General features: G+C 46.5%; 1 protein-coding gene across 9 annotated transcripts in view; it reads right to left on the bottom strand.

Moving 5' to 3' along the window:
- MARK2 (microtubule affinity regulating kinase 2) overlaps positions 1–19,452 on the bottom strand; it is a 115,183-nt gene that overhangs the window by 67,337 nt on the left and 28,394 nt on the right. The window contains exon 1 of one of the 9 annotated variants that reach the window (XM_030570953.1): positions 15,699–15,719. The exons of the other annotated variants lie outside the window; for them this stretch is intronic. The gene's annotated coding sequence lies outside the window, so the exon portion shown is untranslated. Of the gene's footprint in view, positions 1–15,698; positions 15,720–19,452 lie in introns of those variants that run through there. 9 annotated transcript variants of the gene reach the window in all.

Genomic DNA, 19,452 nt, shown 5'->3' with positions numbered 1-19,452 from the left:
CCAAAACTCAAGGTACAAAGGGGACATGCTTGAGGTCAGCCAGCAGAACCCTGCCACTAAGTAAGAGCCTCCAGGATTAAGCTAACTCCCTTGTGCGTCTGTTCCCTTCCCCAGCCAACCTGGTTACTGCAGTAAGTGTCCATTTCCTTATTACACCACCTTCCCTTGCATCCCTTGCTCCATGCACACATCCAAAAAAAATTAGAGAGAGATAAAGCCATTACTTCTGGCAGGAGAGGGGCACAAATAGAGCTTATGCTTCAATTAAAAGTCACTCGCTAAAATAAAAAGAGAAAATACTCTGAGAGCAAAGAGTAACTGAATTTAGAAGAAACCTCAAGACAGCTTTTCTGGGACAGCAACCACTCTTGCAAACCAGCTGTATTATGCAGAAATAATCAAAAAGTGAGGAATAGCCTTGCCTGTTGTATGATAGGATCTAGGAATTCTAATGTAATTACTCCTAGGAGAATAGCCTGAAAAATCATCTTCTGGGACAGCTGCAATTGTCTCTATTCCCAACATGACTCTGCTACATACAGGCTGGTGCTTTGAAACATGTGAAGCACCATATTCTGGGTACAATTCCATTTGTTCCAGAGCAGTGAGGGAAGGAATGGGCTTTAATGGAAACCTCATTTGAAATCCCAATATACCCTTCAGTTATAAGAACCTACCACCCCCAACTTCCAATTATTAGCATTTATATTGGAGTAGCACCTAGAAACTTCTGTCTGGATGGGTCCCATTGCACTTGGTGCTGCACAAACAAAGAAATTGACATGCCCTGCCCAAAGATCTTAAAATCTAGGAGACAAAACATACTAAGTGGATGAGACCAAATGAACAGGCTGGTACATAACTCTTAGCCAATTGGGAGCTGGGATCACAATTCAGTTACTGGTGAAATCAAGCGGGCAGAGTTTTCATAGTTGCGTGGGAGTGTGTAAGTGCATGGGTCCAATTTGTGCCATGTGTGTCTCTGATTAAATGCCAAGCCCACCTTGCAAAGAAAGAAAGGAACAAAACCTTTATGGTATTTGTATGACTTCCATTGCCATAGCACCTGACAATCTTCAGTGCATTCATCCTGTCACCACAGGGAGACAAGGCAGTGCTATTGCTTGCTAAGGCTCTAGGCACTGTTACAATATAATAATCCACTCAGTGTTCCAGTAGGGAAACTGAGGCAGAGATTAAGTGACTGCCCAAAGGTCAGCAGCAGAGCAGGGAACTGAATCCAGGTCTCCCAACCCCCCCATTGGGCTATCCTTCCATTCCAACATTGTACAGAGTGTCAACTATGCAGCTGGCACAAGACAGTTATCCTGCATGCTTCTCTTCACTTAGTCTCTCAAAGGTCTCCACATGAGCTTACCGAACTGTTGATGGTAAGTATTTCATAGAGTTTAAATCCAGAAGGGACCATTAAGATCATATAATTGGACTTCCTGATTACCACAAGCCAAAGAATTTCACCCAGTTACTCTCATGTTGAGCCCAAGTAACCATAGGTGGTGGGTATAATAGGCCAGGCAGCTGTCACCACCAGACACCGGTTTTGGCAGTTTGCATGGGCGATTCAGGGGGAAGTTTGTTTATTATTATGCCCAATTACGGTTCCTGGGCAGCTAAGGAGGTGGTATGTGTTACTCAGCTTGCCTCCTCAACCACCCTGGAACCTGCATGGCTCATATAAAAAGCTCAGGTTCTTCAAGAAGAGACCAGAACTTTTCCCACAGGCTGGCTTAAGCTCTCAGGAGGGGAGACGTGGGGCGGATGGGGCTCCTCTGGCCATCGGGAGGCTGACCCGAGGCTCTGCACTCCAGCCACAAGGGAGGGAGGCCTTGGGTGGAAGGAGTGGGGCCAGCCTCTGCAAAGGGGGCGGGGTCCACCCATTGCCCCAGGCATGTAACAGGTTAGATTAAAGCATTTCAGTTCTCAGGAGATTAAACTGTTATGTGCCAAAGGCAGGAACAGGAGACCTCAAGGGGTCATCAATGTTTGAGCCCCCTGCAACGGCAGGGAATTGATTAGGTAAGACATGCCCAGATGTTTCTAGCAGGTCTGAAAAGGCCAAGAAGCACCTCTCATATTGTCTCCATTGCTATGAAAAGGGCCTGTCTGACCCAGCAGTGCCCAGGACAGATTTGAAGTGGAGGATGTCTGTCACATTAAGACTAAGCAGGTTCCAGGTGCAGCATTAAAGACAGAATGGAGAAGTGAGTATAAGGGGGATACAGAGTGAGTGGTTAGGTGTCAGAAGCTAGGAAAACAAAGGGGCACTGTGCTGTGGGAAAATAAAAGGAGATCAGATGGACACTGGAGGAGAATCATGTAGCGCTACCAGGATTAGGAAATGACACTTGCTGTGGAAGGCAGGAAGCAGCCAGTGGAGAGATTCCAAGCACCATGCTACTATCATTACTGGTATTACAGGAGCCCCTAGGAGCCCCATTGTCCTAGGCACTTTGCAAATAGAACAAAAAGACAGTCCCTGGGCCAGAGTTTATAATCCAAGTACACCCGGTTCAACAGTAGCTCTGAGGGCAGAAAAAGTAGACATCTACACTATCCAAAAGCAACCAAACTCTTGGGTTCCCTTGGAGAGAGGCATGGCCTAAACACAGGCCTAGAAGACAGGAATTCCTATCCCAGTTCACACACCAACTGTTTCCCCAGGCCTGTGGGTGAGTCATGAAGGCTGCATGCCTTAGCATTACCATCCAAACAATGGGGATAATGGTAGGCATGCCAAGGATTAGATCATGTTTACACAAGGTGTGAAAGAGAAGGAATGTTGGATGAGAGCTAACCAGCAGAAGACTTGCCTTTGAAAACTCCTGACACCAATTCTGTCCTTTTAAAATTCCAACAGCTGGCACCATAGTTCTGCAGAACACACAGCTTGACATCTCTGTGAGATGAACAGATACCCTCCCTCCAAGCGGCAGAGGGCAGTCAGTCACGCCCAGAGGAGGTTACACATGAGAGTTTATGCTGCAAGCTTAGCACTGTGCTGCATTGCCATTTCAGACTCTGATGTGAGGACTACTTCTGGATAGCAGCAAGCGTTCTCGCCATTGTTTACAGTACTATTGCAAGGGGAAAGGCTCTTCTAATTTTTTATTCAATTTTTATCATAAGGGCTTATCAGATGCCTCAAGTCAATGAAATGATAAACAGCTTCCTCCAGACAAGCACATTCCATGCAGCTAGCCAGTGGGCTGGTTAGCAGTCTAGAACTGCTGACAGCAGCACTGTGGAAGAACCATCCTTAGCAACAGTGCCCTGGCTGCAAGTGCTCAGGTCTTAACACCAGAGAGAGTGGATAGTGGCTAGAGCACAGGGACCATGGACAGGACTTCTGGGTCTAAAGACTCCCTGTTGTGATCTTCAGCAAGGCACCCCCCCTCCCCTTGGCGCCTCTGTTGCTCAATCTGTAAAATGGAGGGAGATGATCACCCCACTGCAAAATATGGGGAATCCTCACATAAAAGGCATTACAGATGTTTAGCATTACTAGGCTGGGTTGGCTGTAGCTGCTACAGTGGACACCCTGGTCAATACCCTACTCCGAAGTTGAGGCCTTTATAGGTGAAGCGGAATTCACATAGGAACAGAACCCAAGAATCTTAACTTCCAGAGCCTTCCTCTAACCATTAGACATGCTCATTCCCCACACAAGATGGAAACCCAGAAAATAACCCGTTTCTGAGAGCAAAAAGAAATGGTGTTGGAGGATATTTAAAAACAGACACTGGGGTGAGCTTTGCTTCTACTGCCTTGAATGGGCAGCTGCAGCACAATGCCTGCAGCACTGAGCCACAGATATAGTGGGAAACTTCTTGTTGTGAGCATGTCAAGCAACAAAACTGCCCATTGTTACTATGTGCTGTGGTAGATTTGATTTATTGTGACAGGCATGTCCAAGAATAACCCATTATTATACTCCATAGCTGGCTACCACATCTATATGGACCAGGCACTTCCTGCACAAAGGAGGTTTTCGGCCTGCCCCTCGAGTGCACAGACAGGTAAGCAGCAGAACGGTGTAACAGCTGCATTAACGCTATTTCCTCGTCTACTTTAAAATGAGTGTCTGCCAAGGCAAAGAGACAAATCTAAGGAAGCCCTAGAGCCAAGTTTGTGAGAAAACCTCAGGGGAGGGAGAGAGGAAGGCACAGAATTGAAATACTACAACGGGCCACAGACCTACAATGGGGTGGGCTGGGGTGGGGGGCAGCCTCCATTTGAGGCTGGAAGGAGGGAGAAGACAGAAGGAAAAATGTGAAGTTAACACCAGCTATAGCTCATCCTTTTCCAAACTGGGTGCATTATGCGTCTGAGAAATAGATAAATACAGAAAACTAAAAATGTATTTTATACCGCATTTGGTGTAGGTTTTGCTGCAGCACGTATGTCTCTTGCTCTCTTACCATGGGAAGGCTCCAAGCTTCCTCCAGTAAAGCTACCTTCCACCTCTCTCCCCCTCCTACTCCAGGCTTATTCTACGCTAAAGTTAAGCCACAACTCTCTGCAGTGCCCACAGACCGTTTGCAATCCAAGTATATTTTGCTTCACTCCTAGTCTATGTAGTGGAGCCGAGGGGAGAGAAAGACACACCAGGTGAGAAAGACCAACAAGGGGTGAGAGGGTGGGGGAGAGAAAGAGAGGGAAGTGAAACTGATGAGGGAATACACTGGGCCCTGCCTGCTGGCACTCTGGGGAGCATGATTCTAGTCAGTTTTGCTTGCTGACAGCTGGTGCTGCCTCAAAACAGATGCACTCTAAAGACTTTGTGCCAGATTTTTCATATATTTTATTTCTTCCTCTCATTCCATCAGCAAGGGATTAACAAGGTTCAAGTCTGATTCCAGTGGCCTGGAAATGGTAAAATATTTATATATGGGCCTATAAAATAAATCCTCCATACTTGAGCATTCCATTAAAAAAAAAACACACACCTTTTACTGAAAAAAAATCGTACTAATACAAGGTTAATTAAAAACATCTCAGCACTCCCAACCCTAGACTCACAGTTTGAAAAACATGAGGGTGCAGGGAAGAGAATATGCAAAAGGCACCTTAATTGAGAATACCTTGCCCAGGTTGTTTGCAGTGATGTTGTAGCTATGTTGGTCACAGGATATTAGAGAGACAAGGTGGGTGAAGCAATATCTTTTACTGGACCAACTTCTGCTGATTCTTCTTCAGGTCCGTGTAACTCAAAAGCTTGTCTCTCTCACCAGCAGAAGTTGGTCCAAGAAAAGATATTACCTCACCCACCATGTCTGTCACAAGTACCCATATATGCAAATCTAAAGTCAATGAACTCAGGAACAACCGTGTCTAATCTGAAGGCGTGACCAGAGGAATAGTCCCACTGATACACAGGAACCTAACCTCTACACCTTTTAAAGCCAAAACAAGGGCAACCAGATCAGTGTGTGGGCACAGGAAGATCAGTTACCATTTTACAGGCATTAACTGGGGAGCTAACTGCATTAATTTGCAGTTTTGGGGAAGGGGACAGACAGGGGAAGTGAACAGCTAATATGGGGAATCTTCAAATATTTTCCTGCAACCATAGACAAGTGGAATAATAGCTGGAGCCCTGTCTACACTACAGACTCTGCCAGCAAGTTCTGTTGGTCGGGGCATGATCCCTGACTCGCATAGCTGTGCCAACAGAAGATCCTAGTGTAGGCACTGCTATATTGGCAAAATTGTGCTTTTACTGGTCTAGCTTGTTTCGCGCAGGAGGGATGGAATAAGCTACACCAGAAAAAGCTTTAAAGGGCGAGTGCTTCTACTACAGATATGGCCTTAGATTTCTTACAGAGTTGTATCACTGGAGCCTAACTCATTATGGTAATGGCAGGGAGTGCTGCCTGGTGGTTAGAGTGAAGAACTAGGAATGAGCTCCTGGATTCTATTACTGACGCCACCAACTCACAGTATCCCTTTGCCCCGCTATACAATGGCAATAGTGCCCCGCAGGCAAGCTATGGGACCTCATTTGTCAATGCTTGCAAAGTGGTCCGCAGTCTGACAAAAGGGCTAGAAAATGGAATCCCCCCTTCAGAATCAAGAACTCAGTCTCCCAGTTCTTTAAGTACAAAGGTTCCAGTGTGTGTCCAATGCTGAGCTCTCCCCAGGGAAGTATGAGCAAACCTGAGCTTGGAGATCTATTTGGTGCCTGATGCAGTAATACTATTGCTGCTTTCGATTTGCATTAACAGCCTCTGGACATCTCCTGCTGTCCTGTTCGAGTGTTCACTGCAACAACAGCTTCAAAAAGGGATTTTTCCAGTAACTCCAAAATATCACCACTGGGGGCTGGTAACCATGCAACCAACCATTCACTATCATATACACTGTGTCTGGTTGTTTTGCCCAGACCACTTTAGAACTGGAGTTAAGTTCTCCATGGTCCAGCCCTGTGGTTTTATTGCTGCTTAATAGATCGCATACTGAGATCACACATCATATACCTGAGAAAATATCAAAGTAAGGGGCAATTTTGGCACTTACATATCTCTGAAGACTGGCTCTCAGGTAGTTCCTCTGACAGACTTCCCAGCTGAAGAGTTTACACTACTGACACTCTTTTCTGGTAAAACAGATTTGCTGACAATCAATGCTTAAGCCTCACCACTCATACTGCATGCGCCACAACAGCACCTTCCACACTGTATCATTGTTACAAGGAGCTCTTTATTAATATCAATTCAGGTCCAACATCCCTGAGGAATGTTATGCCCATTTTACAAATGTTTCAACTGGGTCAGAGAGAGAGGAGGACAGACTTGCCTGACATCGCATACTGAGACAAGAGCACAGCTGGGAATAAAATCCAGGAGATCTGATTCACAGTCCTCCTTCCCTCAATCCTGGTTCTAATCCACTAGCCCACACACCTCTTACAGAACTGGAAATAGAACCCAGAAGTCCTGACTCTCAGCCCAACCCTCTTGCTCTAACTGGCTGGAAGTTAAAGCCAGACACATTCAAATTAGAAACAAGACAGAAGAATTCAGCCATGAGAGTCATTCACTGGAACAAACTCCCAAGGGAACTGCTGCATTCTCCATCTCTCGACGTCTTTCATCCAGGCTAGATGCCTCTCTGGAAGATGCTTTAGTCAGACAGAAGTTACTGGGCTCCATACAGTAGAAACTGGGTGAAATTCTCTGACCTGTGGTACATAGGAGATCAGATGTAATGAACTCTTCTGGCCTTATAGTCTAGGAATCTAACCAGTAGAGTCCACTTCCTTCCTAGGGCAGGAACGGAGCACAGGAGCCTTGACTCTCAGTCCTCCCTGTTGAACCACTAGCCCACATTCCTTCAGTGGCAAATTTCTCACAGGTTCAAGAGGTTTTAAGGAACCGTAGGATACCATGGGGAATCCAGGCAGAACTCTTCCACTGTGGCAAAGAGCAGAGAAAAAGCTGCCACTGAAGCAAACTGTCAGTGAGATTTTAAAGCCAATGAAACACGCATAGGGATAATAGAATCTACTTAGAAACCCAGTGGGACTGTTTTGTGATATGTGATTTAGTACAGCCCTAATCCACCTGCTGGTCTGGGACAGATACCTAACAGCAACAGCACAACTTCCCTATGGAGCAACAATGGCCATTCTAAGTATAAGTTAAATTTATTTCAACCAGAACTGTAACCAATTCACTGCTTTTTCACAGTAGAGACTCTGGATATAGATGAGTGACATTTGCAGAGGGGAAAATACACAGCAAGGCTGTAAACATGTCAACACTGAGATGGCTAAACGAGGATTTAGCCATTAACGTGGCTCAGGCCAAAGTGAATTCAACTGTAGCTGGGAGAGTGTTGGGTTTGTCAGTTTCTGGTGTGAAAAGCTTCAGCATTGGGGGTAAGCTATTCCACAGTTGCTATTATTTGGCTAGGCAGCAATATTGAAGCACATTGGACCCCTCTGGCCATTGGAGAGCATAGCTGTAGCTAACAGTTGTTCTCTCAGCGTGAGCAGTTCCAGAATTTTACAGCCATACCAGATTCTAAATCCAAAACACCCTTCTTTGTTTAAACCCTCTGAATCTCATTTCAAACCTCACCCAAGGACTCATATTTGTATAATCCCCAAAGGATCAAGTCTCATCTGTACTAGTGTATGTCACCTAGAATTACTTTAGAATCCTGCATGAGTACTGCCACAGGCATTCCACAGACACAGTGAGAAAATCCCTGTCCTGAAGTGCTTACAATCCAAACAGACGATGCAGTCAAAGGGCGGGGAAGAGAAACAGAGGCACAGAGTAGCAAAATGACTTGTCCATGGTCACATGGCAAGTCAATGGCAGAACTCTGAATAAAAGACAGAATTCCATCTCCTAGTCCAGTGCTCTTGCCTTTGGATCAAACTGCCTCCCCACTGTAGATCATGAGAACCTGAATGCTGTGACACTTGTCTGACACGCACTATCTTACACAAATCTTGTCAATTCTCCATGTTACTAGGCTCTCTGCAGGAGAAACTGTATGATATCAGGCCTGTGTTATATAGGAGATCAGACTAGATAATCTCTTGGTCCCTTCTAGACTTAAAATGTAGGAATCTATGTTTAGATGCTCTGGCACAGTGGTCACCAACCCAGCAATTGCGATTGACTGGTCGATCCTGGAGCCTCTGCCAGTCTATCGCGATCTCTGGGCCGCTAGAAGTCCGGCAGCACAGCCGGGCTCAGGCAGGCTGCCTGCCATGGCCCCCCGTCGCACCCCAGAAGCAGCTGGCACATCTCTGTGGCCCCTGGGGGTGAAGGAGAGGCAGCTCCATGTGCTGCCCTCACCTCCAGCACTATCTCTGCAGCTCTTGCAGGAATGGGCAGTGCATGGAGACCCACTGGCCCCCTTCCCTCCAGGGGCCGCTGAGACATGCCAGTGGCCAGTAGTGTGCAGCCATGGTAGGCAGCCTGGCTGAGCCTGGCTGCACTGCCGGCTGGGAGTTGCCTGTGGTAAGGGCCTCCCGGCCGGAGTCTACACCTCAAACTCCATCCTGCTCCCCAACCCCCTGCCCCAGCCCAGAGCCCCCTCCTGCACCAAACTCTCTCCCAGAGCCCACACCCCTCATTCCTGCACCCCAACCTCCTGCTCCAGGCTCAGCCAAAGCACATCACACAGTTGAGAATGTTACACTGATTTGTGACAATTCCTGAAGGATTTTGGATCTATAAACCACAAATGACACTAATAAAAAGTAAAATTCATGAAATGGCCAGTGGATTCTATGAGATTAAGGGCAGTGTGACCATATGACCTGCATCCAAACTCCCTCCCAGAGTTTGCACCCCACACTTCTGCACCCCAACCCCCTGCCTCAGCCCACATCCCCCCCCACACTGAACCCCTCGGCCCCAGCCCAGACCCTGCACCCCCTCCCGCACCCCAATGCCCTGCCCTAGACCAGGGGAAGCGAGTGAGCGTGGAGGAGAGCGAGCGAGGGAGGGGGGAATGGAGTGAGCAGGGGCAGGGCAGATCCTGGGTTGATCTTAAATGCAAAAAGTGATCTTGTGTGTAAAAAGATTGAAGACCACTGCTCTGGCATATAGTCTCTAGATGGTCCGTGGTTCCTGCTCTAGAATTAGCAATACGAGACAGGCACCTGCCCATGATCCAGCTGCAGGGTACAGAATGCTCCTCAGAGGAGAGTTCACCTGCAGGAGCGACAGATTAAGTGGAGACAACAGTCTGGAATCTTTGTTAACTCACGCTACATGCTCAGCTCCTCTCCTGCTGGAGCTTCAGCTGTGTTTGTCTTCCATAGTGTGGGCAAAGCGAAAAATCCCCATTTATGCAACACCCTCTTCCCAACCTCTTCCGTTTATTTAACCTTCCCTCCCACTCGGTTCAAACAGGAAATGAAGGCTTTGAAGATGACTGCATTATAGCATTTTCATGATACTGACAAACTCTCACCCAATAGTGTCTGTAATGAATTGACAAGACAAGACTTAACATGCAACTACTAGAACTACTAATTTTTATATGACCAGCCTGCAGATATTTTATTCACCCTCTACCATAGGCTCTGAAAAAACACACCATCCTTGGAACTACCTATGCCCCTTGTAAAATTCAGCTCTTCTTATTTCATCCAGAAAACTCCAAACACTTTACAAAGAAAAAGTATGAATGATGGTCCTCAGTCTACAGACAGAGAAATGGAGATATAAAGAAGAAAGGAATCCCATGTGTCTTCCCTGTCCACTGTACTGAGCCAGCTCTGCATTCATTCATAGAGTGACCAGATAGCAAATGTGAAAAATCAGGACGGGGGGGGGGGGGGTAATAGGATCCAATATAAAAAAGCCCCAAATATTGGGACTGTCCCTATAAAATCAGGACATCTGGTCACCCTATTCATTCACCTAAACACATGGTTAAATGCTACAGAAAATGCAGAGCTACACTGTGCACAACAGACTCTGGTTGGTCCCTAGGCACTACAATAAACATGGTTACCAATAGCTAGCTACCATGTGCTATTAATTGGAAGAGATACTCCCACAGCTGATCAACCCATGATATACAGGGAGTATGGTTCAGTGGTCAGCACACCACAGTAATGGAAATCTGGACACCTGGGGTTCCACCCTCAGCTCTGTCACCGATCCGCTGCAATACCTTGGGACTTCTCTCTGTGCCTATAAAACTGTGAGGGAGGTCAGTGAAGTTGCCGTGCTGGAGCATAGGGAGCACTGTAAATTGCTTGTTCAAGGGCATTACAGATGTGTCGAGTACTATTTATGGAGTGCTGTTCAGTATACATGGTGCTTTATGGACACAGGTCTCTGCCCCTCGTTAATAAGAGATGCTATTCGGAAGCCATGCTAAGGCCAGAAGTATTTGGGCATAGGCACATGCTGATTAGTTAGAGCCACGGTGATAACTAGAACTGTGTTCATTGGTACTCTGGGGCTAGCCCAGTTCCTTTGTTAGCCTGGGGAGATACCAGTTGTAGTCAACAACTAACTGGTGAGGCGGCCAGGGAATGGAGGACAACTGTGTATGCACCATTCCGTTGGCGGCAGACTGCGTGCCAGCAATATGGGAACAGCAGCTTGCCAAGCCTGCAGCTCACGCTCTTGGATATTCACAAACAGAGGCGGCAGAGGCACGGCAGCAAGAGAGAAACGTCAGTGTCACTTCTCAGACAAGTCTACCTGAACACGGAGTCCCCAGTAGGCTGGGTGGGCAGCACATACGAATCAGGCATACCCTTGGTTCAAGATACTCTCTCTTCCATAGGCTAGAGAGATGCAAAGTATATCCTTTTCTCTTCCATAGGCTAGAGAGATGCAAAGTATATCCTACTCTTAATGTGCAGGCTCAGTTTGTGCCAACAGCATTTATCTTCTTGATGGCAGCTTGCAACGAACCCAATGTTGTGTCCCCTGGAAATAAAACATCCCACTGCTGCTTATGTACATAGCACCTGCTTTCCCGGAGAAAGGAAAATTTTATGGCCTTATGAGGTGTGAACTCAGTATAACCTCTCTCTCATCACCATCCAAAATTGCTTTGCTGCACACGCCACTGCTGCACACATATTAAGACCCGTTATCCAAGGAGTGTGCAGTCTTTTACAAACTTTAATTAAGCTTCTCAGCACTCTGGAAAGCCCAGAGCTTAGTAACCATATTGCCAATGGGTAAGCTAAGGCAGAGACGTGAAGCGACTCATTCAACCTTACTCAGCAAGGCAATGGAAGAGCTGGGGTTGGACTCTGTGGTCGCCTGAGCACAAGAGTCCTAGAGTTGAGGCTAGAACCTAGGCATCCTGACTCCCAGTTCCACCGTCTTCTAAGCTCTAGATCCTCCCTTCACAGAGTTGGGGACAGAACCCAGGCATCCTAACTCCCAGCTTCCCTGCTTCAACCATTAAGCTGCACAGCCTCCTGCTTATCCTTAATGTGAAGTTAAGGAGAAGAGAAGAATGAGGGGGGTTTTGACAGCTACTTTCAACTACCTGAAAGGGGGTTCCAAAAAGGATGGATCTAGACTGTTCTCATTGGTAGCAGATGACAGAACAAGGAGTAATGGTCTCAAGTTGCAGTGGGGGAGGTTTAGGTTGGATATTAGGAAAAACTTTTTCCATGGAGGAGGGTGGTGAAGCACTGGAATGCGTTACCTATGGAGGTGGTGGAATCTCCTTCCTTAGAGGTTTTTAAGGTCAGGCTTAAAGCCCTGGCTGGGAAGACTTAGTTGGGAATTGGTCCTGCTTTAAGCAGGGGGTTGGACTAGATGACCTCTTGAGGTCCCTTCCAACCCTGATAGTCTATAATTCTATGTTTGATGCAAGAATAAATCCATTTAAAAAAACCAATGAAATGATATCTGAAGTAAAAATGCAGAGCCAGCACTGCTCTCGCTCTCCCTAGATCACGGCTCCCTGCAGTTTCCCTGAAAGGAATTCTGCATGAGTGTCTTTGGTGCACTGCAGACCAGACACCTAGAACAGTTTCTTAAGCACTATGCTTGCCCTTAATGTGAAATCAAGCAGAGGGCCAGAAGAAAGACTGGTGGGATCGCAGCACACAGATAAATATGAAGTGGGATAAGATGTGACAGGAAGAGAATTGGGACTTTAAAAAAAAACAACTCAAAATCTCAGTTCAAGCTCCCCGCTGTCAATGGCTCAGAGAAAAGGCATTCCACCTTGTAAAGCAGTATAGCACTCCTAGCCATGCAACCAGAACAACTGCACCTGCCTCTCCTGCTGCCCTAATAATCAACCATTTGGGGAAGTGTCCTGTGTTTTCCCATGCACCAGTCACCTGTTAGCTGAGGCATGCCCCTGCTCTCAGAAAACCAGTGCTGCAGCACAAGCAGTGGTAGAAAGAATGTGGGACCCAGGAGGGGAAAGGGGAGCACAGAGCTGATTGAAGACTGCGCCAACCATACTGAAGAGTCCATGATCCCCTCCACACTTTCTCTTGGTGCATCTTCCACATATAACCGCTCACCCCCTACTTGTTCCCCACAAAAGCTGTCAATGGATCTTCCAGCCTCATCACTTCAGCTACACTCTGCAACACTCCTACTAAGATAGCTTAACTCGCCAGCTGATTGCAGTATCTCAAACTCCAACACCAACCGCATGGCTGGAAGATAACAGCGCTCACATGAACCCACGCAGGCACACTGTACTCAACTTGTTTACAGGCAAAAGGATTAAAAACCTGAGGGCGGGGGGAAGAGTGTTGGGAGAAGGGGAGACAAAGGAAAGCCAAATCCCACCACACAAGCCATTGGGAGCTTTAGCAAGGAAATACCAAGAGATCTTTCCAAAGCATAAAGCAGATACCTATCACTGGCACTTACTAGTATGCCAGATGCTGCTTAAGACCAAGTGACCTTGGAGTTATTGCTAAGTTTTCACAGCTCCTTGTGCTAACAAAGCAAGGTTACTGGGAAGCAAAACATTCTTCAGCGATAACTTGAGTAAAAAAAAGCAGCACTGGCCAAGCGTCAAAGGAAACAAAGCAGATATTTGTGCTGGCTAAAGTGACAAAGCCTGAGCTCCCTCAACTCCCATGGAAGGCAGAGGGAAGTGCTGGGGCTCAGCACCTCTGCAGACCTAGGGCAGCATGCGTACCGAATCCCAGGAACTGCTTCCAATCACTATGGGGCATGGAGGCTACTACTACAAGACAAAAGGGTCCCTCAGCAGTTAGAGCTTGATATTTAGACTGCAAGCTCTCCAGAACAGAGACTCTGTCTCCTTACATGTCTGGATGGCACCTGGTACAACAGGGCTCAATCTTAGTACTAGGGTAGCACCTGCAAGCCCCAACTGAGATCAGGGTCCCATTATGAGGTGCACTTTATTAATATTATGGTAGCACCTAAAGGCTCCAAGTACTATGAATGCAGACACCTTAATGGGTACAGGTCTGTCACATCTTGCACACATTTAACATGCACAATTTCAGCGTTACGTGGTCGGCAAAAAACAACACAAAAAAGAGAAACAACAATTTTAATACTGTACTTGTAGTGCTGGCGATTCTGCCCACCACTACACTCAATGTAATTTTGACTATACGCGATTTTCGCTCTAAGCGCTGACTGTGGAACGTAACCCCAGCGTAAGATGCGACAGACCTGTATCTGCAATCAATTGAGGTCCTCAGGGCAGTATGGTGGTACGCAATAATTGGGGCCCCTAACCTCAGTTGAAGCTTCTAGGGACTATTGTAGAAGTATTACTACTAATGTGCACACCATAATGGGGGCCCTAATCTCAGTTGGGGCCTCTAGTACTACCAAAATAAATATAAGGAACAAACATAAAAAAGCAGAGTTGTTGTAGCTGTGCTGGACCCAGAATATGGGAGAAAAGGCACACACATCTCTCTGCAACATGTTCACCGAGTCTCCTTTCAGAAGCAGCATGGCCTAACAGATTGAGCTGGGGCCATACTTTCAATTTCTAATCCCCACTCTGACACAGACTGACTGCCAGAATAAGAGTAGAGTCACTTCACACATCTTGCTTTTCCTGTCTACATAGAGCGGATATCCCCTACACACAGGGATGTTTGAGGCTCAATTCATGTAGACTTGCAAAATCGTACTTGCTCCAGCGAGAATTATTTTTGCCTTAGCAAATGAAGCTGTTTATTATCACCCTCATAATACAGTGCCAGAGACAAGATTTGGGGTTAGACGGGGGAGTTCTAAAAGCCTGGGTTGAAGGCACGGGGCAAATGCCAAGGATTCTTAGAGTAGCAGCCTGGTAACCAACCACACAAAAACAGCAGGCCCATAACATCTTGTCAAACGGTTACAAGTATGAACAGCACCAGGTGGTTTAATTTCCACTCAGTGAGACGAGCTGGTGCCACCCTACAGAATGAGCGTACAAGGAGATACAGGGGGCCAAACCAGCCTTCCTAGGATCCTACCTTTTGACTCTAGGGAGTTTCAAACATAACATGCCGAGCATTAAGCCATCTCCCAGGTTTTGCACTACTGCAAGTGGGAAAAGACTGAGTGCGTGGATTATTCACCATTACTGAAATAACATGGGGCCACAGTCAGTTCTGCCGGTCGGACTATGCCATATACATCATCAGTAAAAACAGCTAGAGATATAAAAAGCGCCATTACTGGTGAGACTGCACATGCTCCTTGCTCAAAGACTCCCATTTGGCACCCTAATTCCAATTCCACTGACGCTTGTCCCCTGGTAGCTCCTATTATATCCTGATTTGCAGATTTCTTGGCTTCTAAGAACAAAGGGAGAGAATGATCGTGTGCAGTTTGCACTGGGCTAATTAGAGGCTTTATGTCATTCTGGTCAATAAGATCCCAGAGCAAAGGGGGGTGAAGTTGGAATGAACAAAGACAACTGAAAAATGCTTATGCCAGGAAAGAAATAACTGGTTTAAAGAAACTCAGTGTCCCATCAGGGGTTCTAAGAATAATTCTGACACACCCAGCCTACATGAAAGCTAGGGTGTTAGTTACAGTTTTGTCACTGAGAAATCCCAGATTATTTCAGAGACAAAAAGGCAACACACCTTGCTGCTCCTATCACTTCTCAGAAGGAGCTAGAATAGGTGTGACAGCTGCAGCCTGCAAATACCCAGCTAGATCCAAAAAAGCACAACCCTGAGATGGCAATTAACTACAGTCCCATGTACTCACTAGCCCATTAATCTTCTTCCATATCCAGGCAGTCATCAGGAGCTGTTAGACAGGCTAGCTCCCGATTCTCATGACTGGTAACTCCGGTTTGTCCCAACTCCATACAAGAACTGAGAGGTACTTCCCTGTGCTGAGGCACCGCCCCTTTCTCCCCACCATGGCATAGAGGGGATGCAGATTTGTTTTTTTAAAAACAGAACTTCCTGCAGCTGGGCAGTGCAGAGCAAAAGCAGCTGCACCGTGAGAAACCTGGAAGCTGTGAAAATTAAACACACAGGGGAAAAACACACCCCATGATGGTGCTCTCTCCCCACCAGAAGAGGGCTGGCATCCTTCCAGGAACTTAAGATACTACTACTTTCACAAAAATTATCAAGGACGCGCTGTGTTCAGGGCTGGGGCAGAACAGGAGGAAAGGGGAGACTTAGATCACAAGAATGGGACTCAAGGATGGGTTGAGGAAGCACTGCAACTTAAGTGGTGCGAGTAAGTATTCCATGGTATCCTTGAGCAGCTAATGACCTAGATTTCTAGAAGTGAAGAGCAATAAAGAGGGTGGATGTTCAGCACTTCTCTGAAAAATCAGGCTGCTCTAAAGCATCTTAAATTGAACACCCAAAATCACTAGTCACTTTGGCAAAATGTCAGCCAACAGATTCTGATGGCTGAAAACCAAACAAGGTCACAGTTGGAATGGTCACAATTGACAGCGTTCCCAGTGTTGTATAGCGCAGTTTTAGTCCCAGACAACTGAATCTCTAGTTCTCTATTTCTTTGGGTCCCCTTGGTTAACACCAGCCTCCCCCATCACCCTTTTAGTTCACATGATCTTAGGTCTTATCTTCAGCAACTGCCATCAGCATAATTTCTTCCCCTTTCATTCTCCCTCTCAGCTGAGAGTTGTGCCTATGCCTAAATTGTTTTCCCCACTTCTGCCTCTAATTCTAACCTTCAAAGGATTTTGAGGCAGACAGTTTATCCGGGAGACATCACAGAAAGAAGCTTTTACAATATCAGTCCCCAACCTAGAACAGTCATTTTAAGACTTCAAAAGCAGTTCTTGGTCTTTGTTTTCAGACACAGGGAATTTCAAGAGAAGTGGCAATGGTTTCATTACCGGCTCCTCCAACCCATCCACAAAGACTGAGTGAGTGGCTCCCAAATACTTGTCTTTGCACATTCTTATTTGGGGCAGGCATTACCCAGAAAGGATGCGTCTGCACGTGCAGAGTTTGCTTTCTCTCCCCGGCCACGCCTCTTTACTGAGGCGAAGGCAGTAATCCGAACACAGATCATCTCGTCTGGTTCTAGATCGTGTTCCCCAGAGATCTGCCGAAACAGCTGGTCACAAAACTAAAATCCTGCTCGTTTGGCCTCCTGATTTAATTCCACAAGCTGTTAAAAGCCAAACATTTGCGAGTGGCTCCAAATCCACCCTCCCTGAAGGCCGTGATGCTAGTGTTCTATACAGGATGCTATACTTCTCTGCAGTAAGGCACTAGGCTCAAAATCAACACTGAATCATGGTGCTTCACTGAGTCTACTTGATTTTTGGAAAGCAGTAAACTATCCCCCCCACCCACACCCCCATCCACACAGTCTTGGGCTGGGCCTATACAGCTCCCTTACACGTGCTAGGACAAGATGGTCTAGATAGGTCTTTTCCATTCCCAGAGAGTGTCATCGGACATCTGAGGTGGTTGCTGGGAAGAATGCTACTTACCATTCTATGGTAGCTTCCTTTCTACACATCCTACAGCCCATTAATACTCAAAGAAACTTGCCAACCCCTTTGACTGCTATGTCCTGTCTCATAACACTTTATGTTATAAAGTGACTTTCACCAGAAAAATCTTCGATCACCTTTAGTCATTAAGCAAACCTCACCTACACCCCAAGAAGTAGGAATAAGCTCAATTTATAACAAATTGATTCATTAACGGGTTAAGTGGCTTGTTCCTGTGGTTGATGGAAGGATGGTGCAGTGGTTAGTGACTTGAGTCCCAGCTTCAATTCAATGCTGCACCACAGATTTCCTGGGGGCCGGCATCAGGCACGTCACTTAGTTTCTCAGCGCCTCAGGTGCCCATTTATACAATGGGGATAATAGCACTGTCATTCACACAAAGGTTGTGAAGATAAATACATGGTAATAGGGGCACATAAGTAACCAAGACAGAGTGAAAGATACAGGACCCCAGTGGCAGGATGGGGAATAGAACCCAGGAATCCTGATTCATTAATTGCCTGCTCTGACTACAAGGTTCCAGCTATATGACAACCTCCTTGGAACATGCCTCCATCTCAGCCATGAGATCTGACCAGCCCCTTGGTGAGTCAAAGAGGTCGCAGCACATTTCAGATGAAAACCCTCTTGGAGACTGTCTGCATGCCCAGAGCCATACAGATTTTGTTTTATTGGCTGATCTTCAAAGCTACCATGTAATCTGAGACTGAACTTTGTGTTCTCCTACCCTCTTCATCTCCTTTACAAAAACACGCTGAGGACACTTTTGCAGAGGGCTTAGCCTTCCTATTCTATTTCTGCCTCTCAGCAGGGAATGGCAATTTTAAAAGGTGTTCAGAAGGGCTGAACATTCGACACCTTTATGACAATGTCACATCCCCTTACAATGGAATCCTGAATCAACTGTTCCTCCCCACTCCTGGAGCTTGGGAACAGGAATACGGAGGTAAAGTACATTCAGTATTTTAAAAATAGGTGGTTTTAAATTGAATTGTCACAGGAAACATTGGCTTTGTGCCACTCTTTTTAAAGAAGGCCTAGATGGTTTTGTCCCTCTTTATTTATCTAAACCTGTAAAATTTGTATCTATGTTGTGGTAGTGCCAAGATGCCCCAGCCAAGACTGGGGGTCCTCCCCATCGTGCCAGGCACTGCACAGATCTCCAAATGAGAACGCCCCCATCATCATGCTGGGCACTGCCCAGACATACAGCTAGAGATAGATCCTGGCCCCAAGAGCTTACCATCTAAACAAAAGAAGGATTATTTTTCCCCATTTGACAGATGGGGAAACTGAGGTGCAGAGTGACGCGACTTGCTCAAAATCACACCAGGAGTCTAGCAGAGCAAGGAATTAAACCCAGATCTCAAGGGCTATTATTAATATCTGTGTGGCAGTAATGCCTAGGAGCCCCACTGATGGACCAGGACTCCATTGAGCTAGGCCAGAGGTTCCCAACATGGCGCCCGCAGGGGCATCTAAATGCGCCCACATCCTGGCTGGTGGTCAAGCATCTGCCAAAATGCTGCCGAAATTCTGCGGCATTTTGGCGGATGCTTGACCGCCACCACAAAAGGTTGGGGACCACTGGGCTAGACCCTGCACAGGCCATCCTTCTGGAAGTATCAAGGCTGATGTTTTCAATTTAAAGACTCAGTGGGCGGAAGGGGCTGTGTCCTGCATCTGGGGAGCTCTCTCAGCCTTTTAAGAGCTAAAGAGTAGAAGGATGGTCCTGTGGTTAGGGCACTAGCCTAGCACTTGGGAGGTCCGGGGTTGAAGTCCCTGGTCTGTCACAGACTCCACATGTGACCATCAGCAAGTTAGTTAGTTTTATATTTGAGATATATAGTCTGTTTCCCTTCCTATTCGATTTCTATATAACGGGGATAACAGTGCACTGCTCTACCTTACTGGGATGGCTATGAGGATAAATACAGTAAAGATGGTGACATGCTTGGTTGCTACAGTTTACAATCAAAGCAAGAGGCATGGAATTCTTGTATCTTT

This window comes from Gopherus evgoodei, chromosome 7 (assembly GCF_007399415.2).
Source record: "Gopherus evgoodei ecotype Sinaloan lineage chromosome 7, rGopEvg1_v1.p, whole genome shotgun sequence".
Lineage (NCBI taxonomy): Eukaryota > Metazoa > Chordata > Testudines > Testudinidae > Gopherus > Gopherus evgoodei.
The sequence above is the reverse complement of the archived record's forward strand: the minus strand, read 5'-3'. Positions and strand labels throughout refer to the sequence as shown.